Here is a 24707-nt window from a genome sequence, read left to right as displayed (position 1 = left end):
TGGACAAAAACATCATACCAGCTTTATCCCGGTCTCCTGGTGGAGAGAGGATCACCCATGACATGCTAGGTAACATCCAACAACAGACATCTTGAAACACTAGACCCCAAGAAACCAAGATGCTTCTTACTGAACCAGATAACATGACCAACTAAAATGTGCTCAATTCAGCTGCAAAGTTACAAGACTAGCATCAAGAGTGCAAGGCACGCTTGCATTCCTTTGAAAGAAAGAAATGAATATACCTTCCAAGTGTCCTTTCTTACTCCCTCCATCTCGCAAGCATATGAGATACCACCTGAGACTCAATTTCATGGATCACAGTAGACCATCTTTCCCACCAAGCAATCACAGCTTGTCCTCCACTAGATTTCTCCAGTTGTATTTAAACCCACAATTCTCTGTTTGAACCCTAATAGACATGGACAGATTATTCCTTGCCTTAATACATTGGTAGGCTTATAGCACATCTCATTTATTTTTTCTTTTGAAAACGGTACAATCTGCTTCTTTCAGTCCTTCCTCACAAGCCCATTGGGTTTTGCCTCTAAACAGCTATATTACTAAAGACCCCTCTGCCAGGCCTTCACTGCACACAGGCCAATGGAAGGGCCCCTTCACGTGCCTTTTGGGACACTTTCTGTTCCACCAAGATGCTCATTTTTTTCTTTAGCATGAGCACATCTCATCTTACTTCCATTAGTTTGTGCTGGACTCTCAACCCCAAAAATGTTTCTGCTGAGCTTCTGTCCAGGGTCCCTTTTATATTCACATTGCTTATTTCTCCAACCAAACTTTCCTTTTACCGAATCTCACTTCACGTTTTGCCAGGTCCATTCATCTCCTAAACCTGCTTCTAGCAACTGTTCAGGGACACTTTCAAAATTAATAGGCAAATTCTCCTTCCATCTTTCCAAATAGGATGAAAAAAATTTAAGGGTAATAAGTCCAGAGAAGAGTACTTAAGATTCCCCAGACTGTAGCATGAAAGTTTGACATTGGGATGAAGATAATTACTCCCTGAGCATTATCCCAAACAGCCTTACTGCCATATTAGAGCTTTGTCTCAGCTAGGGCTCCCTAGCTCCGTTATGAGGCAATAGAGCTCCTGCTTTCTTTCAAAGCCTTTTGAAAATGATAGTCAATACAACAGTCTTAGCCTTAAATTACTATGTATACATTCATATATGTATGTATCTAAATAAAATAATCAGAGTGAGCAGAAGTTTGCTGGCAGCCTGAGGCCTCCCTCTGACCAGACGTACCCACTTTATTTCCAGTAAAATTCCATGGAAACCGCTGGCATCCCGCTGGGATGTGCTGAGCCCCTATTAACTTGCTAGAATAAGAGGGAAGCTCTACATGCATTCTGCTGCAATCATTCACTTCTCACTTTTTCTTTTTTTCTTTTTTTTTTTTTTAATAGCCACTGAAGTATCAAAGCGAAACATGACAGTACGGAGACGTGGGTTCACTGGGCAGCCTTGCTCCTTCTCAACATCCTCAACCTGCTTTGCTGGGTCTCCTTTCACTCAGCCAGAGAAGTTGGAAATTCTTGGCCTAACTCAAAAGTCCAATTTCCAGATGCAACGAATATTTTTGTGAAGTCTCTGCAAAGAGCCACATCCACTCTGTGCAACTCACAACCCCTGCTTATGACCCTCTGATGAGTGGGGGCCACAAGCAGGATATCAGCTAAGTGCAAAGCAGAGCTGGCTGCCCTCATGAAGTGTCTCAGCCTAGAACTCTGTCATCTCCTCCCACTCACTCATGCCCTCCATACCACAGGCCTCATCATCCCAGGCTCCTAATCACTTGATGCACAAGCTGCCCATAAATTAGGAGACATCATGGTGTTATCCGGGGCACTGAAAAAGATTACAGTGCAATTACACCAATGAGGCACCTTTATCTCCAGGCATGAAATCATGCCTTTACTTAAAGCACTTTAAATCGATAAAATTCTACCGTAGTTGTCAACAGTGCATACAGTTGTGCTTACTGGAATGACCTTCCATTATGTTCAACAGGAGATGCGTTTCTGTCTGATTCAAGCACAGCAAACAGACTTCAAGTAACAGCAAGTGTCAAGTGGTTTCAGGAGGAAGTAATTGTAAATCATTCACGACACCTTGCTAAGTCAGAGCTGTTGGCTGGATTACTCCTCCTGATGAGTACTGAACAGCATACAATTCAGCCCAGTGCAGCAGTGATGGAGGCCCCTCCAGGAGAAAGAAGGTGCCCTGCAGCACAAAAGGGTTGGCTACAGCAGGAGAAATGCTAGAGGTGGGGGGGTGGGGAAGGTATAAAAACCCAATTGGCATAGAGAAAATGCACAGGAAATGATCAACCCATCTCTTCCTACCTTCATCACTGAATCATAGAATGGCTTGGGTTGAAAGGGGCCATAAAGATCTAATTCCAACCCTTAGCCATGGGAGCTGCCACAGTGACAGAAGGTAGAAAGCCTGCTCTCAGGTGGCAGCCTTCAGATCCAAAGCCACTCATATGACACAGGACCACAGTAGGACCCAGGAAGACACTTCCAATGTAGAGCATAGGGAACCCAACTCCACCCTTGAGCATATGAGCCTCTCTCCCCAAGACATAGGAAATCTGCAAGCAGCTCAGACCAAACAAGGATTATCTGACACAGTGACAGAGTGCCAATTTAACAGGGTGCTAATTAACTTCATGCATTTGAAGTTAGGCAAACGCTGAGCATCCCTATTGTATCAGGGCCTACACACAGCAATGAGATAGCGTAAGCCTGAAGAAGTGGGCTGGAAACATCTAACAACAAGAGGATTTCCCATGATAAATCTGGTACTTCCTGCTTCTGGCTGTGCTGGGTTTACCACACAAATAGTCTTTCTCACAGTCCCTCGGCACTGCTCATTCCATTCTCAGCTGGGCTCCAGACGCAAAGAGGTGCAGGGAAAGGAAAACAGCGAGACAAAGTTGGGACAGGCGAACCTCGTGGTGCTGGAGGTTTTTCAAGGCTCTCAAATGCTTTGGTGGGTCTGCAGGCTGGAATAAGATTGTGAACCACTTTTTTTTTTTTTCCCCTGTAATTTAAAATGCATGCTCTCCTTCATGTACCACCAAGGGGGGTTCAGTTATTAAAGGCACAAACAAACTTTTTTCCTTTTTTTTTTTTTTTCTTCCTGGGGAAGAGGAGAAACCTGGACCACCCTTAGCTGGCTACTCGGAGTACTCTGTATGTCATCCACACCCTATGTTTTCTTCCCATGTTAGTGCTCCCACTCTGGTGCCCATCTGCCAGCAGAGCATCCCCACAGGTGTTCTGGGGAGACATTTCTTGTTGTCAAAACCAGGGATGATCCTAGAGTTGTAACACTCACACTCCAATCTGGAAATGGTGTGGATTTTCCCTAAAGACTGATATCTCATTTCAGGTCCTTTGTACAGAATGACCAGTGTGAACATCAACTTAGACCCTTGAGGTAAGTTTGAGTATCACAGAGTGCCAATATTTTTGGCACTGTTTCCCAGTTCAAATTCATCTTCTGCTTTTGCTGTTCCCTGATCCAAAAGATTTTTCCTTATCTTTTACATAGCTGCATCCATACATGAGTTTCCTTCCTTAATCCTGCACCGAATTCACCTTAAATAATTCCTTCTCTTTCTTTGTTTGTATTTCATTCAGTATTTTTCAGTAGTCATATAAACACTATTCAGAGGCACTGTCTCAGAGACACCCAGAGTTCAGACCTTCTAGCTCGTTAAACATGACCTGCTGTTCCACAAAGCACAACACCAAGAATCAGGTGCTTGCTGTACTGGTGCCTACAGAAGGCTGGGCTGCCTCTCCAACTGGATGGGAGGTCTTAAAGTAGCTATTTTGTTCCCCGCCTTTGGCACTGTGTTAAGAGCTTGGATCTCATCTGCTGCTATCACCTTAAGGTCACTTTGAAGCATATTGTGTTTCCAGCCCACCCACCCCCCACCACTTGTAATTGCACGAGTTAAGATTGCTTTCAATTTTAATTTCCTTCCTTTTGATGGTTTCATACCATTCTTAACATGACTTGAACATGGGTCGGGAATTTCTATATTTTTTTTAAGCTTCTTCTGAACATCTCTGCTGACCGGTTATTGATTTAACCCATATTCACAGCGTACAGCTAGGAAAGTGAGACGGAATGATTGAGCATTCATTAGAAACAGATCAAGAAGAGACTACATTAACATCCACTGGCTGCTGCTTGTACCCTCACATCTGGTCACTAAGTGCCTCTATAAATCAAATATGGCATAAAAGGATGAGGAAAGCTGTAGGGTTGCAGCAGGCAAACACTGTCTCTGCTCCACCAATGGTTTATCTCAAAGGAGTCTGAAAACAGCCAAGCCAGCACCAGTTCTGTTGACTTTCTGCTGGTGCAAATACCTCCCTGCCTTCTCCCCAGCATCCCGTCAAATGATCCCCCTCTGCATCTCCAGCCCACACGTACCCTACCAGGGGCTCCCACAGCATGGGCAGAGACACCCAAAACAAAAAGCACAGCCCAAGATGATGCTGAGCTTCACAAGGTGGAGATGACATGGCACCCTCCATATATGTATATACAGACGGTATTACTTTCCTTGCTCTGCATCAGAAGAAAACCTTCCCGTTTCTCCTGTACCTCCCTACCACATCAATTCTTCTGATGTCTTCAGCATCTGCAGCATTGCTCTGAAGCAGACAGTGAAGCCTAATCTGGGGCAGGACATCCCATCACAATGTCCTTCGAGATATGTGGTGTTCCCACCTCCGATCATGCAGCTCAAATGGAGATTTAGCCTCTTGTTGATCCAATACTACCACCAGGTACTTAACAGGGTGAACTCATAGAATCACAAAGACTGGAAAAAGCACTGAGATCACGCAGTCCAACCGCAACCCGCCCCACCATGCCCACTGATCATGTCCTTCAGTGCCACATCCTCACAGTTCCTCAACACCTCCAGGGATGGTGACTCCACCACCACCACCTCCCTGGACAGCATGGGCCAGTGCATCACTGTTCTGATATCCAACCATTTCCTAATATCCAACCTGAAAATACCCTGGCATAACTTAAGGACAGTACCCACTCCTCTACCTCCAAGACATCCAAGAGCACTGTATACACTATAAACACCTGACTTATCAATAAGAATCAGTCACTAACACAATCTTCCCAATCTAAAGCTTGTTTTCTATCACTGAAAAAATTTACCAGTACTGCATACAAAGGCCATTGTATAGTTGTTATTTGATAGAAGAGAATGAGAAACACAAACTACCTCCTCTCCACCCAACACTTCACATCTTCTCCCTCACTATGTATAACACTGATGTGTCTCAAAAAAATATTTATGATCTTTGGTTACAGTTTATTGTTCCACGTCGGCACTTATAAATTCATTACCCATCTAGATCGACAGCCATGAAGTTAAACTTAATGCTTACTTCCATTTCACAACAAAATTCTCTACTTGATGCCTTTTATTAGGCTGTCTCTTCACTAATACTCTTTTCATAGGCACTAACACCTTTTAGCATAGCATTCTACATTTATTTATTTATTTTACCAGTGCAACAGATCAGATTTGAACAACTATATTTCCAGAGGCTTTTTGTTTACCTGGACTTTGACTGTTTCTTACAGAGACATGATACTGGAGGATGAAAATAAATAAATAAATAAAAACACCCAAGCTTGTATTTTCAGTCTAAACTTATGCGGATCCTGGACAATTAAGAGTATTTATGAAGAGCATAAAACTCCCTGCCTCCATTTCCCTGCACGTAAGTATCTTGAAAACCACCAACACACAATGAATATCTCACTCATCTATCCGTGTTTATTTTGTGGGAAGCTCCATTTCCCCTTGAGTGTTCTGGTCACATTTTCTTCTGACTGTCTCCACTAAATCCCAGTATTTCTAGTTCTTTTTCCAACATCTTCACACTCCAATCAACCATGCTGTTACATACATCCCCTTAGGACCTTGCAGAGCTCAAGCACAGCTCAAATATGAGAGGATTTGTGGTTTAATTCAGTGGACATCATTTCAAGAGCAATCTCATGTCAGAACAACACAACACAGGCAAATTTACTGAAGGTTTGTTACCTCCCCCCAGACAGATGAAGAGAGAGAAAGAGAGAAGGAAACTTCTTTGCTCCTACTGATTAACCACAATGCAAACTTCATAAACGTGATCCTGACCTCCACCACAATGTGCAGACTTGAGTCATTCCAATAAAAGAGGAAATGACACTTTGCCACAACATTACTAAGTCCACATCCCATAAAACCATTCAGGGAAGGAAGAAACAAAGAAAAAAAAAAAAAGAAAAAGAAGAAAAGAGAGAGCAAAAAGCAAGAGTAAAGACAAGCAATTATCTGTTATTAACCCAGCCCTGAGTGGTATCACATTGCTCCTAAAAATAATGACAGGGCAACAAAGCTTGTTTGTGTCTCCCATGTCCTTTGTGGGTTCCTCATTATTCTAATGAGCTGCTGGATAATGCACTTCAGTTCCATCCCCATCGGTTATTTCACCGGTCGCCCTGCTTTCATTTCCAACTGGCACAGTAAGACGTTTTACAATTAACACTTTGATCCTTTTTTTCATTCTTCTCCTTTTCTTTTTCTACTTTTCTATTTTTTTCTCCTCCAGACAGACACCCACTTTGGGAGGAGCTGGCAGAGCTCACATCCTGCATGCCACGCTGGCCACACATCACTGCCCAGGGCTGGTAGGGCAACAACCTCTGCACCTTTGCTGGTGATGACCACACCACACCACCAGTACTAAAAAGAAACCAGGAAAAGTTCAGGAATAGATCTGCATAACATGTGCCACATGGGTTTGGGAGCAAAACATGGAAACAGAAAGGCAGCCATTGCACAAGCAAACACATTATGGCTCTGTTCTGTTTGCGTGTTGCTCTGAGTCATGCTACACGCTGCCTTTTTACATGCAGAGAAAGTCTTAAAATGAGGAGAAGTCTTATTTATTTCACTGAGCTTCCCTTGCCACCCTGTATCTCACCCTTTGCAGCCACCATTTAAGATGCCCATCTATTTGAGCAAGGGCACATGTATGTTCCATATACAAGGTGCCTTTTCAAGGTGCTGGGGTATGTGGCAATCATAAGAGCATCACCCGCTCTCATAGGAGAGAATGCATTCCCTTTCTGCTAGCAGTAGAAAAAAAAACCCTAACAACTCCATCCCAGAGCCCACCCTATGCCCCTGGAGGTGTCAGCTCAACCACAGAATCATTAAAAGGCCACTAAGATAATTGTAGTCCAGTCATCAACACCATGGCCACGAAACATATCACCATGATATCCCCTGGACTGAGAGCATCTGTGCCTAAGGGCATCCTTTCTTTACATGGAGAACAGGACCATGGTAGGGTACCAGATGTTAAATAAATATCACTATGTACTTAGTAACAGCTATTTCTGGCAAGAGTCAGGAAGGGAGCTGCAAAGCACCCAGCACAAAGAGGGCTGGCAGCCGCAAAGCAATAGATGTACGTAGAGATGCATCTCATCTTCCATCAGCCAAAGCCAAGGGACAGGGCTGATGCAGCTCAAGATTGGAACATTGGTCCTCAGGGCAATTCAAGCAGTTATGTGCACTTGTCTTTTCTTCAGCAAAGTGTCTTCTCATGACTGAGTTTGCTACTTTCCCCCAAAAGTGCCATTTTACTGCTATGTTTAAGAAAAAAAGGAAAAATACAACATTGCTACAAAAAGATTTTGTACGCTCCAAACATCCAAGTCTTATAAGAATGTTGAGGATTTTATTCTCTTTTTTAAGTGAAATACATAATTCATCTTAAGGAGTATTTAAAGAAAACCATCTCCAGTCCCTCCAGAAAGCATTTGAATAGAATTCTTGCTTCTATTATTTTTTTTTCCAAGAAAACAGTTTCCCAACTAACATGAATATTAGTGCTAGTCATAGAAGTATTGACAAAGGGCATCTTGTCAAGACTTTCTCCAAAAAATATGGTGATTTATATGGAAGTTTTACAAAGAGGGGGAGAAAAAAATAGGAAGAAAGCATTTCTGTGCTCTTTTTTTGTTTGATTTTGCAGTTAAATTATTTATTTCGAAATAGTATTGTAATTTTAAAAAAACCAAAGTGAAATGCTTTAGAGTATCTAAACAAACCCTTTCAACTGATACTTCACAGTTCTGAAAATCTAACCGGATAGGAGATTCCATGCTTCAGCTCTTTGGGGTCAGTTCAGGATTTCAAAATACTGATTTCTCACTGCTTTATTGGGAAAACATCAACTCTTCGAACACTCCAGTTGGAGCATAACTTTACTACGGTCATATCCAAATGAAGGTGTTTACAAAGGCAAACTCATGCATACACACTTGTGTTTACAGGGTTGGGGCTTCCAGTAACTTGCTGGCATTCAACACAACCTATAGAGCTGTACAATGCTTGCTTTATGTACACCAGACTTTGACCTTATGCAGCAAAATACCCTCCTGACTTTGCTCCAAGGGCTTTTATGTCCTTGGAAAACAATAAAAAATACCCTTTTATGACATTACAACTTGAGTTTCAAAGTGTGATGAGTGAATATGGTGCTGTTCTTCCCATTAAGGCGCAACGAGCTTGTACACTGCGGCTCAAATCATTTTTACTCTGGGTTTACATAACCCCGATACAACAAGCAGATCGGGGTGCAAAGTGCAGAGCCAGGACACGCGATCTCAAACCCCGCCTTCCAACATGGCCAATGACTTTGACCTCCGCAGCCATAACCATGGAACAATTCTTGCCCTACAAGGGCTCCTCTGTTCGGCAAAGCCACCAGCTCCATGTCCCAGCTAGGGGCATACAGACATAACTGTTCCAGTTCTCTCAAAACATGACTTTTTAATCCTCACGGATGCAATAAAGGCTTTTAAATACAACGGCACAAAGGTAGCGGGTACCAAAGAGTATTTTGGAGTGAGGAAGTGATACTGAACTCTAAATTCCCGCAAACAACAGAGCAGGAAAGAGTGAGAGAGGTGCACGGTGCTCCATTCAGTCCAATCCAAAACTCTGCTCCTTTACTTTTAACACAGATTTGCTCAAGGACTGTAGGCTTTTCTTTTTTTTTTTTCTTTTCTTAAAGATATTCTAATACCAAAAAAAAGAAAAGCAGATTGCCATTATGAAAAAAACACACATAGAGCTACATAGGCTCTCTAGCTCAAATTTTAAGCATGCTAACCTCCTTGGCATGAGTGTTCAAACAGTGCCGACCCAGTTCCAAGGCCAAAGCTGCACTAGTAATGGCTTGCTGGCACCCCTCCGAGCCTACCTTCCTCCACTGGCAGAAAGGATGCTTCCGCTGGGATAATTTATACCAGTTTCCCTAAGGAAATCCACTGTAGCAGCAGAAGTGCTGTTTTGCCAGGATAAGCTATAACATTTATGTAGCATTTGCCAACACATATGTATATATATTTAGAAAATTTCTGAAAAGCCATACCTCACTGCAGTGCTGTTCACTCACTGACAATGATTTGGCTTGAAGTGCTGAGTAGAGATACAAAAGGCATTATTATTTGAAACTGGGGACCGGCTCCAAGCAACGTAGAAGTAATTGAAGATACGAAATGCTGAAAGGCAAACTCAGTGCATATACACAATCCAGGAAAATACTGCAAATTGCTTCTTTGAACAGTGGAATAAACCCAGTACTGAGCTCAGTCCTTAGCTGGTATGAACTGTGCTACTCTGGTGCAGACATAGACCAGAAATTCTCTTGTTTTCTAGTATGCATCTTTGTGGGGTGTTGTTTTTTTTAAAATTTGGAGGGAGAGAACCTGCCTCTGGATCTCTAGCAGTATCTTCAGCTGCTGTGAGAAAAGAGAAGGTTCAAAGCTCCTGGGACCTCAAATATGATCAAATGAAATCAAGGACAGATGTCGCCCTGAAGAGGACACCTCTTTGCACACAAGGATGACCTTTAGCTTCAGCATGAGTGAAATAAAAATAACACAATGGACAATGAGGAAAGAGAGAAAGAAGCCATCAAGGCAGAGGGGATAGATGGTGAGCAGAAATTGAGGGAAAGAAAGGAGATGGCAACAAAAAACAAAGGGTGAAAAAGAAGGCAGATTAAGAAATAGGAATCAGAGGAGGAGGAGGTAGAAAGGGAGGGATGGGCAGCGAGATAAAGGGTGCAGGGCTAAAATGAGTAAACAGAGAAGGCATGAAGAGAAGGGTTCGGGTTAAAGGAGCAATTGCCCTCTGGCAAACATACTGCAATGTAAATGGAAACATGTATGTCAATAAGGAGAGTTCTGAGATGGGCTGGAGAGAAAGCAGCTTATGTGATATGAGCTTCTGCTGGGAACTATCAGAGCCTTCTCCCTCCATTCCCCCCACTCCAAATCACCCTGTTCTTCAGGTGTTGGAGCCCCCACTAAAAGCAAAGTACACTCTTGAACTCAGAAAGGAACTTCAGAAGCAACCAACAGGGACACATAAAGGTCTCCAGTTCTCTTGAAGTTGACTCTAGCTAGATCACCAGCTTCCTCCAAGGAGCCCTGTTGCAGCAGTCAAGAACCAAGATCTTCAGAAATATATTTTCCTCAAAGCTAAACTCACACAGAGTACTTTTACAATGCCAGACAGCCTACTGAATGGTCCAAACACCCAGCTGGACCACCAGGCATTTCCCAGAATTCTGTTTTTCTTTTGGTCATACTTCTCCTTCAGGAAATAGCTTATGGAAGATGCCAGCAAGACAACCTGAACCATGATCTCCTTCCACAGTGCAAGGGCTATCTGCAAAGACTAGCACCATTGCTGCACAAGCCTTGTTATGGTTACTTTGGAGTTCTGAACTGATCAGACATCCCCAGTTGAGGCACCATGCCTTCAGGGAGGTCTATTTTGTACACTGCTTATTCCACTGAAATCTGCTGGTTTACTCTGCATGTACAACAGTGATATGCTTCCTCACAGCACTGGATCTTCAATGTCCAGCATTCCCAATGGGCACGAGGAATGCCAAAGGAATCATTCTGCCTAAAGAAACTCTTGCATATGCTGAGAATTCAGCTTCTTCAGCTGATGGGATCTACGTATGCTGGTTTCCATGACAAGTGACACAAAGGAAAGTGAAATGGCTTGGTGTTCACACTCAGATACTTCTTTCTTGCCCTGCTGCACACAACACAAGCCTAGTGAAGAAGCTCAACCCAATGTGCAGTCAGTTCTGTGTGACAGCAGTCCACGTTAACAGAAATATTTACCCCAGTTATTAGTATAGGTGAAAGACCCAGCAGGGCTGTAGAGACAATGTATTGGTACAGCCAGGCTCTCAGACCACTATGCATTTAATCTGTGCATCATCAAGGTACTGACAGCAGATCTATTAACTGGGAGGTTACTGTGGAGAACTTGATGTGATTACTTCCACAGCACTAAATTACAAGGACACATTTAACTCACTGCACATCATATGTTGTAGGTGGCTGTTTCCAACAACCATTCTCTTCATTTGTGCTGCTGTGACTTCCCTTTGAAGTGTTAAGAAACACTTTTCAGATGCCTTCTCTCACTTTGCTGAGTACAGATCACCACACGCATGACCAGGATATTAATGACTTTACACTGAGGCCTTCTTGTCTATTAAAAATACCCTTGAAAATGTGCAGAATCCAACTCTTTGCATTAGGTCAAACGTGAAGATGACACAGAGATGACGGGATTCCTATGGCTGTAAACTCAGTAGATAGATGGAAGCTCAATCACAGACACTGAATCTTTTTGACATTTTAACATTTGTGCTCCAAAACGCATGACAATCCTTCAAACAACCATGTTGTTTTATTTTCACAAGGACACCAATTAGCCTGTGTTGTTTAGATTGGTAATACTCGCCACATCTAAACTTTCTTAGCACATGGCAAGTGAAAACAAATAACTTCCATCAGATACGCATTTTCTGTGTCAAAAGGGCAAAGGAAAATTAAGTGGCATTTCTGTAATAAACTGCCTCTAGACTTCCTTCCCAGAATCAGGAGAGAAACATTCAGAGGTAGAAGCAGAAATGTACATATTGGCCCCAGAGCAATTCTCCAGTGGGTACTTTCTCCGAACGAGCTGTGTTGTTGTAGCTGTGATGGTCTGAAAATAGAGGAACAAGGTCTCTAAACAGTCTTTTCCTGGATCAGCTGATACAGCTAAAGAAAACAAGCTTTGGGCACATAGAGTTTTATGGATTCTATTCACATGAAGGGCACATTGCTTGCAAAGCCTTGATGCCAGCTCTCCAATAACTGAATTTTTACGACACTTTTGCTTATTTCTATGCTACAGACTACTCAAACACTCCTGAGAGTGTGGTCTAGCAGATCTGGAGACCTGGGTCTGATTCCATTTTGTCAACGCACTTGTTACATTATTTACCGAAAGCCTCATATCGCTAAACATCTGTTTCTTCATAAAGCAGGCTAGGAGACCTCTTACGTAGGAGAGGTAAGCAGGGAGATAGCAGGCTGGAAGCAGATAAAGAGGGGATAGTACTCCACTCATGTCCGCTGAGAGCTCTAAAGTGATACACCTAAAGCATTCTGGTCTTCCAGGCCACTGCAGCATCATCTCAGCTACCTGAAGTACTCTACTGCTTGAGATGCAGATGTCTTACCAGGCTGTTGAGGGAGCCAGAGAGAAAGAACAAAAGAGATGCCCCAGGGAGCAAGTTGCAGCCCTCAAGGTTTTATTTAACATGATTTGATCTCAGCCCCCTAGTTTCATTCTGCTGCTGTGAAGCTGTTGAAATTAAGCACACTGCTGCACAAAGATGCAAAAATGCATCTCTCTCATATGCCACAACAAAAAAAAAACCCTTATTTTAAAAATCAGAGAGAATCAGTCTAATTCTTCAAGAAAAGACTGCTATTGCTGGATTTTTAAGGCAAAAGATGCATCACAAAACTGTATGAAAGGAAGGCTAGGGAGCTGGGTAGCTGCTAGCAATCTATACACGTCATTTATAAATAGCCCATTTTCCACGCACAAGATATTGGTCTCCTTTTAGAAAATGTAGATGCATTGTGCTACAAAACTCTCTCCAAGACGGATGCACAGAGCTGTTTGTTCAATGTCCTTAAGCCAAACAAACAGTTGCATACTGTTACCTTCAACATAAGCCTCTCTTCTTAAGACTGTGGCCAAGAAAAATATTATCCTAGCTAGTTTGTTATGAAAATGTTTGAATAAAACCAGCAACATCAATAACTTATGTAAAAACTTCAACCTTTAATCAGCTGAGCTTTAATAAGGTTTGAGATAACAGCACAAGCATTTTGCCAAGAGTATAAAATAATCATAAAATATTATAATTGATGTGCTGTTCTGGTTTATTACATCTCATGAACTAGACAGTTGACTGCATGGAAGAAAACATTTTGGGACCTTGTGTTAACATGCTGTAATAATTAATAGCCACTATTTGAATTTGGGGAATTTCTGTGAACCATTTTTTTTTCCTTCTCTTCTTTTTCTCAGCTTATACAAATTTGGCCGAAGACTCAAATGTCTCTGAAATCAAATGAACCTATTTATTGCGCAGAGCTTTGGCCCATGCTGCTGTGAAAGAGGAGATGGCAGAGCTTAATTCCTGCTCAAATTAAATCCTCAAAATAAAAAAGGGGGGGGGGGGGGGAAAGCCTCAAACTGCAAATAAACCCTTAACAATAAGTTACGCCGAGTTGTTTCCTTTTTGAAAGGTAGTGAGCTGCAAATAATTGCTAATAAAAGGTTCGCTGTGTTTGGTGAATACAAATCTTTATTTAGTGGCTGCAGAGCAAGCCTTTTTCTTGCTCTCTTGACAGTTTAACTACACACCAACAATATTTGCTTAAAGTCTTTGGCTCCATTAATCTCAAACCCTGCTACACAGATCGCCAAAGCTGATGACAAACCCCAGTTAGCATGGATCATCTACTTGGCCATGACAGTATTTTTCCCATGACATTAAAAGGATGGTTTTACCCCAAAGAGGGCTCAAGCCTACTGATTCTCAAGAAAGCTTGAAATGATAAGTCTACGGCTTAAGGTGAGTGATAGAGATAGCTGGGGACTACACCAAAACGAGGAGGAGGAAGAATACCCTTGCACTCTAATTGGCTTTTTTGTTTGCTCACAGTTGCTTCTAATATGGACAGATCTCCATAGGAAAACACAAAATTAGCACCTGTTAGGACAACTTAACCTTCAGAGAGAAAAGCAAACATCCTTGGCTGCTCAGGATTTTGAAGCAAAGGTTACAAAGGAGGTGATTTCTATCTGGATTATTTTAACCCCTTCCTGCAACACACTGCAACTCATTAAGAATGTTCTCAATGTACAGTATTTCAAAAGGACTCGTTAAGACTCTTCCTTAAATGTGTTCTTCTTAAATACTGTACACGAAAAGCCAGAAAGCAACATCATAAAACGTTATGCTTAGTAACAATACCTGCATACCCTATGCATCAGATGGAGAAAGCATATGCACGTTAAAATTGAGGGAAACGGGCACAATAAGTAATCACTCATCCCATTCCCCCTTCATCACTGATGAAGCGAAGAAGAGGCAGTCACCACTTGTCCTCATTCTGAGTTCTACAGCTTCTTAGAAAGCACCCCTCCTGTGGCTGGTTTTAATCACCCTCACTGATGACTGATGGGAGGCAAATGGGGCTGGTTCATTAATGTTTTGGCAGTCACAGTACAGGAACAGGGAATAGGAAGAGATGCCCTGGCATCTCTTAGACACCCAGACCCCCACAGGATTTGTTCTGTGGCCACATTATCTTCTCAATCCACGCTGGGAATGCAGGCATTAGGAATGCCCTTCCTCCAGGCCAGGAGAAGCAGCACCACCCAAAAGACAACTGTTCTCTCCCCACCACACAGCTGAACTTCATAGCACTGAGAGCTGCAAAATGCTTTGTACCCACTCTGCTGAGCAGCACAGCACCCAGCTGCCACCTCGGACCAGAATAGCATCTTTCAATGACTTCTCACTTTCTTCTTTGCATCCTCAGAGCCAAAAGATTTAAGACGAACCCATGAACAACAAAACAATCTTGTCCTCCTTCCTGACTCACCAGCAGGTGTTTGGGCTGAGGCCACAGCTGTCCATGCAGCATAACCACGTCACCTGTCTCAGCAACCTGCTCCCACGCACAGATGCCAAAATGCAGAATTCAGAGGGAAATACAAGAGATCTAGTGGAAGAGCTGAGAAAGAAAACAGGAGTACTTCTAAGTGAAAGCCGCGGTATTCAGCCACACTCTGGACAATGCAGGCAGGGTATGTATTATGTATACCTGGCTAACAATAGCGTCACCTCCATCACCCTGCCCGTGGCTTGTTCTTGATAGATAATGACTTGATTAAGCTAAGGACTTCAGTGAAGCTATTCAAATGTGAAAGCAGAAAGCCTGCACACAACTCTGCAGGACGGCGACCTCAGCGAGTAAATTGAACTAAAGTGATTGTAAATGAGCTAACATCTTTCACTTAGCGCTGCCTCCTGTTACTCTCCAACACAGGCACCAACGTCTCTTGCACTGGAATCTTCCACTTCTCTGTCAAAACCACAAGCATCTCCCAATTTTTCTGCACTTCAACCCCAAGGGGGTTCGCACTGTAACTAACAGCCTCTGAGAGGACCATAATAAAAACCAAGCGAGTCTTTATTCTGATTGCAGATTAAAGGGAACAATCCGTGGCACAAATGTAAAAAAAAAGCTTTCCTGAGTTTTCTTTCCTCCCCCCCCTTTCTGAATAATCGGTATCTGCATGCGAAGGTTCAATGTCACCAAACATGAAGCTTGTGTACAAAAGCAGTGATCCTTGACTAAAGCACAGCGTACTTAACAGCTCAAAAGCAATTGTTGTAAAACTTGATGGAATTGTGCCTGGCAATCGTATTTTATTGTCGTTTGTACAGGGAAGCTTCAACATTTTCTGGGCTTTTTTTTTTCTTTTTTTTCTTTTTTTTTTTTTTTTTTTTTTTGCCTTGGGGAAGCAGTGGATATTTGAAGAAGAAACTCAAGCTCAGGAGTTCACGGCCATATTTACTGTTTTCTCCGGAGCACGCATATCTTACATAAATGCAACCCAGGTGTTCCGGAGATAAACATTTTTCATTTATTCAGGTAAAAATTAGCCCAAGGTCATATAAAAGATGATCACAGAAGTTCACACTGACCATGGTGCGATATGTATTTGATAAGACAAGGGGAAATGGTTTCAAACTAGAAGAGTAGACGTTTAGACCGGTTACAAGGAATTTTATTCTTATTTTATGATAAAGGTGATGAGGCATTGGCACACGTTGCTCAGAGAGGTGGCGGTGGATGCCCCATCCCTGGAGACACTCAAGGTCAGGCTGGTTTGGGCTTTGAGCACCTGACAGAGCTGTAGGTGTTGAACCAGACGGCTGTTAAGGGTCCCTTCCAACTAAACCAGTTCTATGATTCTATGATATAAAGGTCCAGTTTGGCACAGCACTGAATATTTCTCTACTTTTGGCTGCAAGAAACCCAGAATTCATTCCTGCCACAGCCTGAACCAGAACAGGGACTGGAGTCATCACTGACTCACTGAGACCACTAAGATAATCTAGTCCAATCATTAGCTTATGTCTGTGATCACTCCAGACCACATTATTTGGTGCAACATCTACCCTTTTTCTTGGACACCTCCAGGGATGTTTCTCTTCACCCAAGGAAGGAACCTTCATTTACCTCACTGCCCCCTGGCATGGCCCCTCCAATGCAGACACAGAACTTTTTGGCCAGCTGGGTGAGTTACACACACATCTTCACTCCTTGCTTTCCAATGGATGGAAAATGGTGGGAAAAGACAAAAAAAAACATGCAGTACTTAAAGACGTTCACTTAGCAGCACTAGGAAGGGCTGTTTCCTCATGGTAAATGACTTGGAGAAGGAGGAAAACAAGGCTTGCTGTTCCCACTCTCCATCAGTTGTGCACACTGTTTACATGTGTGATGAGCAGGAGCGGAGCAGCAGGTTTCACGACTGGAGCTAATCCAGGGATGCCCTTCAGCACCAGGTGGGACACAATCCGTCATCCTCAGGGCCATATGGGCACAGCTTTTGCACCTGATCGCAACCTCCACAGCCTGGAATACATATATCACCCTACCTGAAACATAAACAAGAGCGTAGGAGCAGGTGACTAAAGCTCAGCAGGCCAGCTGGAAGAGGAGCACCAGGTAAGCTGATTTTGCTGTCCAAGCCCCAGTCTCCAGATGGGGTCAAGTACATCTGGAGAGGCAGCACCTCACAGCACAGGGGCTTTTCCCACAAGGGGGAGTGTTACGGAAGTGACACCCCTGGAAAGCATGCCTCACACATCCTCCTGCCTCTGCTCAGTGTGCTGGGAAGCATATGGCACATCCACAAACAACAATTTTAAATAGAAGAGTTGTTTTGTGTTTTTTAATCCTGGAATCCTTATCTGGCCTCCAGCTGTTTACATACACAAGGGTTTAAAACAGTGCTTCTGGCACTGGGAGCAACTATGCAGTGTGTGTTTCTTTGCTTTAGAAAGAAGATATACATAAAGGTGACCAGATGAGGTAGATCAACAAAAAGACCAAAAGCAAAACCACATGACCAGAAAGCATTTCTATCCACCAAGCTCTGACCACAAATTGGACCTGCCACATATCTGGGCTGTCTTTTATACACTCCTCTTTTAACCCCTATAAATGGTATTCAGAACCCAGTATCACAACATCAGGAATTCAGAATGTCCCTCAGCCTGAAGAGATAAGTGAACTTAATTCCTCTCTGGTGCATATGTGCTAATCAATATGATCTACATGCACGTGTTCTGTGCACCATAAATCCTGCAGGCATACTATGCATATGGGTATTTCTTTACAGGAGTGTTCTGCATGGTGGGAAACCTTAGCGCTCCTTAAGTCACAGCCACACAGCTGGAAGGGATCTCCAGACATCCAGTTCCCCCTGCTGCAGCATCCCTGTCATACCCCCATCCTTACCCCCAGGCTCTCTCCTGTTTAGATTAAAACAAGCAAACAAAAGCAGAACAAGATAGATACTTTCTTCCAACTTTAGCAATGAGGAAGATAAAATGGAAATGCTAAGAGACCCATCCTAAATGCCCAGGGTGTCCATGGGGACAGCTGCTCCTGGTGCCCTGTACTAAGGGCACTCATAGTACTCACATCTCTCCATCTCTGTGTATCCTGGGCAGAATCACTGCCTCTCTCCAAGTGCCAAAAATGGGGTCCAGAAGCCGTATACAGAGTGAGCATGGGCATACATACACACATACACATTTATATATATGTATACACACCTATATATATATATATGTAGAAATCCCAAAGACGTTTTGGGGAGGGAGGAAGAGGGAAATCCCTCCTTTAATCTGGACCTAAATGGGAAGACCTGGTTTGCACTGGAAGCGAGATTTCAGAAACGTAAGGAATGAATGGTCTGCTTTGTATCCGCAGCTTTGATATATCAGTTCCTTCAGTGACAGACTTGTTAATCTTTCCAATGTTGCTTTTACAAAAAAAGACAAACACAGAGGATAAATGCGAAGGGCCAACCACATCCCCTCCCATAGGAAGTCTCGCCACATGGGCAATTCTTCCAAGTAAAGAAAACAGCCCACTTTATTTACAGGGTAAATCATTTTGACTTATCTTGCAGGGGTTTGCTCATAGCAAACTGACAGTTTCCCCCTGTTGCACAGTAAATGGCTGACGGGGAAAATGTTTTCCTTCCCACCGTGTAGAAACAACCAGCCAGAAGGGAGGAGGGGTCGGGGACTTCATTTTTCCTAATACTCCATTAATGTTCTCCTGGCTGACAATCACTGCAAAGGCCTGAACTCACCACTCCAGGCAGCTCGAGCAAGAAACCTGAATCTCTACAGGGATTTTTAGCTAAGTACATTGACTCAAGTTAGAACTTTTGGTCTTAAAGGGTAAGGTAACCATTAAAACTGTTTCCAAGTAAGTGGCATTACTGTAGGAAAAAACAGTACCTAAAGTCTCTCTTTTTTTCCCCCTTCTGTTTAAATCCTTGTTCTACACTTTTTTCCTCCCCCATAGAGATCCACTAGGCACAACCAAATTAGTCCACTTCTTCTTACATGTACAGTCTAAATAGAAAAACATATCTAGATGTAGGGCAGATTTCTATTTTCATGCAGATTAAGTTTGCAGCTCAAGGAACGAATGAGCACCAAGCTTTCTTCTATGGAAGTCCATGAGGACTCAGGCATGACCTTCAAGTAGTCAGCCTACATTCCCGCTCCAATCCAACTCATAGCAGAATCTCTCCTTGCTCTTCAAACAGATCTCTCTGAGCACACTGTCCCTGTACCACATCAAAGCAAAACAAATGATTAAAGGACCAAAAAAAAACCGCAAGGATGTCTGGATTTCTTACCATTCCACATCTTTGCATAGAACCCGGTGCAATCATAGAATCCGCAAGGTCAGAAAAGACCTTCAAGATCACTTAGTCCAACCGTCTACCTACCACCAATCTGAATACCACTGGTTAGCGACAATAGCAATAAGGAGAGAGCATTAAGGTTGTCCCAGCAGTCTATTTGCTGGAGGTATGCTTGTCGGAAGGATAGGATGAGACGGGTAGGTCAGAGGAGTGCTTAGCTAGGGTTGCTTTGAGACTGAAAAAGGAAAGCATTTCTCCTGCCACAATTGCAGCAGCGTAAGCTGCTCTGCAGTCTTTGTTAATGATCATACTCAGCTAAATTGGGATGAACTGAAAGTGCAAAAGTCAGTGTTGCTCATTTCAACAGTGATTACAACAGGATATAAGTATGTATGTGCTTAAGTGTTTTCCACAACAACAAGCTAAAAAAACATCTAAGGTGACATCCATGCCACAAACACCACGGGGAAACCCACCAACAAATTTAGATGCCCTACACAAGCACAAAGACAGGAGGAGTCATGTTTTGCAACCTTAACACAGCAGGTTAAGAAACGTGCATGTTTCACATCCCCAGTAATGTCTTATTTAGAAGACATCAATCACAGCCAGACCCCAGGCAAAATCAACATAATTGCAGTGATTTATACCTTTTGACACTTCGGTCTGCTGACACTGGAAAGACAATGTGCATCTGAGTTTGCTGCAAATATCCAATAACACATTTTTCTGCTTTTTTTCCAGTTAGAAATATGAAAACATATGTTCTGATTTATAAACTGCAGGTCAAACATGCAGGTGTTAATGGCTTTTTCCCTGAGATTTTCAGCTCCAGACAGGCCTGTGTATGAACAACCAATTAAAAAAATAGAAAAGAGCAGAGCATAATGGTGTTCCCATCATCTCATAGTAACAAAATAGCACAGCGAAATTAGAAACACAGACCTTTCCACCAGGACTCAACATCCAGGTAAGAAAACAACTTTGGATTCTGCTTGAATCCAACAAATGCTTCTGCTTTGACCTTAAATTGTGTGATTTACAGTAATAATAAATATTTTAAAGACCATTCCTATTTAAATGACTAAGAGTTGAAAGTTTTCACTAGTATAGTTAGTTGAATGATTAAAAGTAACTGCAACCCTGCTTGTACTAATGAAGGCTACACAAAGGCTCAGCCTGCTTAATAGGTACATTTTTTCCTTTATGATTTTTCTTCGTTGTTCTAATATCCCCTTTGGGTCACATCTGCACAGGTAAATTTACGATGTTGAGGATTATCCTGCTCTATCTGCACTGGGCTAAGAGCCTGGCAGGTAAATACAGACACAACGCAGGACCTGGGGCAGTTTGGTTCTTCCAACCAAGATGCCACAGCAAAACCATACATGGGGAAAACTCACATTTTTAAGTCTAGGTACACATTACAGAGTATGACAATGCAATATCTTTGCCTGTAAATTCAATAATTAAAATCAGTGCTCAGCATGCTCTACTCCAATGTCAGTCTCCAGAACTGAATGACAAACTGCAGCTGCTTTGGGTCAATGTCACCCAGCCTATGGCCCACAGCACACACCAGAAGATGCAACGCTTGCAGAGATGCAACAGAACTGTATATATAGGTGTTCTTGCTGGGGAAGGGTTCTGAGGATTGCTCAGCCACATCACCCAGCCACTGCAGGTTTATTGCCAGCACCTCAGTAGGTCACCCCAAGATCTTCAGGAATGGTGATCCCACAGGCTTCCCAGGTATCTGCTCCAGTACTGCACCCTCCCAAGTTAAGAAACTTGTATTAACATCTGAGAGCGGTAAGGCAAGACCTACACATCCAGATGTGCAAGTAGAGCTGGGAAAACGATACTAAAAATGAACATCTGATGATCAGCCTGAATTTTCATTTCAGCAGGTGGTTCACATCACAAACTCAAACAACAGTTTGGTAGCTATTGACTTTTTTTTCCCCTCTAAGGCTGGGCAGTCTATTGGCTTACACAGGCTAAGAAATGCCCCAAAACGGCCTGAGAAAGTTCCATACACAATTTCATCCTGTTTTAAGGAGTATTTTCCCCATCAGGTAACGTAACTTATAATTAAGGCAAAGATTTGTTAAGGCAGCAAGTCAGTACTGCCTCGAGACCACAGAATTGTTGAAAATGGTTGTTTTAACAGGGATTCAAAGTGGTTTTGCATCATTTGGAATTTATAAATCAGCTGCTCATTTTCAAAAAACCAACTGGCCACCTAATTCCCACCAAGTATAGCTTCTAGCAACAGCGCTATGAAGAAAACACCAACGTTTGCAAACCCAACAAAAACATGGTATATGTGGTAGAAACGACAACCAAAGAAAGCTCGAGAACATCCTCTAAAAACATTCCAAGCATCTTTCTTTTTCATGCCATGAGAGATGATTTTTTCTATTTCTTGTGAGGCTCTGCTGTTTTGCTTGCAATTCCTAAGAGAATTGTGACCTCATGAAGAAAAACAACCAGGACAGAATTAGCCCGTATTTATATATTAATAGCTTTACCTCCAGCAGTAGTAGATACAATTCTGAGTCAAAAATCCTAATTTGTGAGTGTTTGGATAGCAGCGCTCCTGCAAAGCTGTGGTAGCAAGAATCATCTCAGAAGGATGGATTGCGGTTCCCAATCGCTGCACTTACTAAGGATTGGATCTAAAAATTAAGCGCCTACTCCAAAACCCATGAAATCCAAGATGATCCTTTTGCATTCCCTGGATTTCTAATTTTTTTTTTTTTTTTTTAAATCAAACCTTAAACACACGCTAGAGTCACAGCACAGCGAGGGGCACTGAAAGGGAATGCAAGACAGTAAACCTCTTCCAACATAAGCTTTCACAGCGGCATTAGTTAATGGGGTGGTGCTGGCCCAGGAGAACTAGATGTCAACAAGTTCCCCTCCCCACCACTGCCATGCCCTGCCAAGGTCAGTCCAGCAGGTGACCAATCCTTGTCCCCACCCTACCTGAGGAGATGTCCGCTCCCACTGCCCCTCCAAAACACCCCTCCTGGGCCGCCAGAGCGAGCCTCCACCCCAAGGGCCTGTGAGGCAGTGAAAACTGATACGAACCCAACGGCAAAACCAATATTTGGTCAGGCCGACGGGGGACTATCGATTCTTTTCTCATGATATCCGTGTCTCCTGCACTTCCTGCTACTCTGGGGCACTGGAAACCCAAGTCCCTGCTAGACCAAGGGTGGCCAGGCTTTGACTCTGCAACATCTGTACCTCACAAGAAGTTCACGTGTGGTCTCCCAGGCCGACGCTCATCCACATGAGTGGCAGCAGGGCCGTGCTGGCACAGGGGCTGGGGGGGAAGGGGACCAGCAGGAGCTGTGAGGGCAACATCACCAGGGTCAGAGCAGGAGAGCACCACACAGAGCTGCTGCCACCTCCTGCCACTGCCCAGTTCTTCACAGCCTTAGGGCTACGTCAAGGTTTTATCACCTAATTTTTTCACTCAATCCATCACATCTGTTTTCTCCAGTCTTTATTGTTATCTGTCCCAAAAGTCTCAGTGTCCTTGATGGAGGTCCACATGATGTGGCTCTTATATGGAGATCCAAGAACACCCTAACCTTCTAATCCTTGCACTCAGCGCACATCCTATTCCTATCTCCAGGTGAGGGTTGGGTACCCACCTCATCCTCACCCCAAATTTCCAGTTTATCCCAGCTATTCCAGAGCTGATAGCCTTATCACAGGGAGACAGGCATGGTACGTCATAATGGCCAGCAATGGGGATACCAGATCCAAGGGGAAATAAAACTACACCACTGTGATCAACCATAATCACTTTAGCATCTCAAACTCTGGCACTCTTTTCCAGAAAGGTATCTGTTTTAAGGCTCTTCCTCTGAGAAAGCTACATTCTCCCTAGAAGTTACCTGAGATGAAGAGAAGTTTGCCAAACCACACACAGCACTGCTTGGTGCCTCGGTTTGCCCAGTTGCGAAAGTTTTCAGCAACTGTAGAGAGCACCCAGGGATATAAGAAGAGCACCAGGAAGGTTTTCTCCTCTTTCATCAAAACATTTTGCTGGCAGGTTTAAAAGCTGTAGTGTTTGCAGCAGAAAGGTTGCTTCTAGCCAAGGCTTACAGAAACTTGCCTTGAACTCCAGCATGCAGAGAAACCCATGAAACTTTCAACTCCTACCCAAGCAAGAGGCAGTGAAATGACACATACCTGCCTAGCACCTGCAGACCCAACTGTCTCTGAACAGCTGTGAGTAGACACAATCACCAAAACACCACAAGCTGTCCTCTCCAAGGGCACCCAAAGTGAGATCTCTCACACTGCCAAGTTCACCCAGGATTGGAACATGCAAGAAAACCGAAGCTCCTCAGCTGTCTTCACGTTGTTCCTGCTGATCCCTTGCCTGGCTCAGACTGGAGATACAGAAAGCTTTGGAGTGCTATTCATCCACGCTACCCAGATACAAGGAAAATAGTCCTGCTAGAGCTGGCTTTTGTTTCTGTATGTCTCCAAACACGTCACCAAGCTTTGCAGTTTCTTGACCTTTCTCAAACTGCCTCTGCCTTCAGCAGTTCCACAGTCAGAAGAGCCCAAAGGAGATGGAAGAAAGCCTGGACCCAGCCTTGCTAAAGTACAACGAGAGAAAGACATAGGAAAGCAAAGGTCATTGCGCTGGGCAAAATGCACTGATGCAGCAAGAGACTTGCCTAGGAAAAGCACAACTGCAATGGCACGTAGCTGAGGGCACCAGGTGGCACTCAGATGCTGTGGTGCCAAGGACAAAGTGACCCAGCTCACAGCTCTGCCTGCCCTCAGAGTGAATGAATTCACCATGCACCTGAACGAGAGCTGCTCTCATTAGCTCTCACAGGAGCATACCAGCACTACAAACACACTTTGCAGGTTGCATCTGGCAAAAAAGTGCCTCACAAGGGTTTGGGAGAGTCTATAGAGAAAGCACTCAGCCCTCAAAAAGACAAATATACAACGGAGTTGGCTAGGTGGTGGCTGCCCTTGTTAAACTTTGTGGAAAAACACAACTTGTGCAAACCGAATTCCCTTGCTAACCTCTTCCCCTTGTTGAAATATTAAACAAAAATAACTTCGCTTTTTATCTCTGAGCCAGCGGGACAAATTCATCATTAATGGAACTTCTGCGAAGTCAACAGGGATCTATCTGAGATGAAGAAACGAATTTGACCTGTTGC

The 24707-nt window shown here is 43.3% G+C and overlaps 1 long non-coding RNA gene across 2 annotated transcripts in view; it reads right to left on the bottom strand.

The window, feature by feature from the left end:
• The window catches only part of LOC121111455, a 186565-nt gene extending 162440 nt beyond the window's left edge, over window positions 1-24125 (bottom strand). For both annotated transcript variants that reach the window (XR_005862056.1, XR_006939998.1), the window contains exon 1: window positions 23710-24125. This is a non-coding gene — a long non-coding RNA (uncharacterized LOC121111455). The remainder of the gene's footprint in view (window positions 1-23709) is intronic.
• Between the last annotated feature and the right edge of the window lie 582 nt (window positions 24126-24707).

Source organism: Gallus gallus, chromosome 8, assembly GCF_016699485.2.
Source record: "Gallus gallus isolate bGalGal1 chromosome 8, bGalGal1.mat.broiler.GRCg7b, whole genome shotgun sequence".
NCBI classification, from domain to species: Eukaryota; Metazoa; Chordata; class Aves; order Galliformes; family Phasianidae; genus Gallus; species Gallus gallus.
The sequence above is the reverse complement of the archived record's forward strand: the minus strand, read 5'-3'. Positions and strand labels throughout refer to the sequence as shown.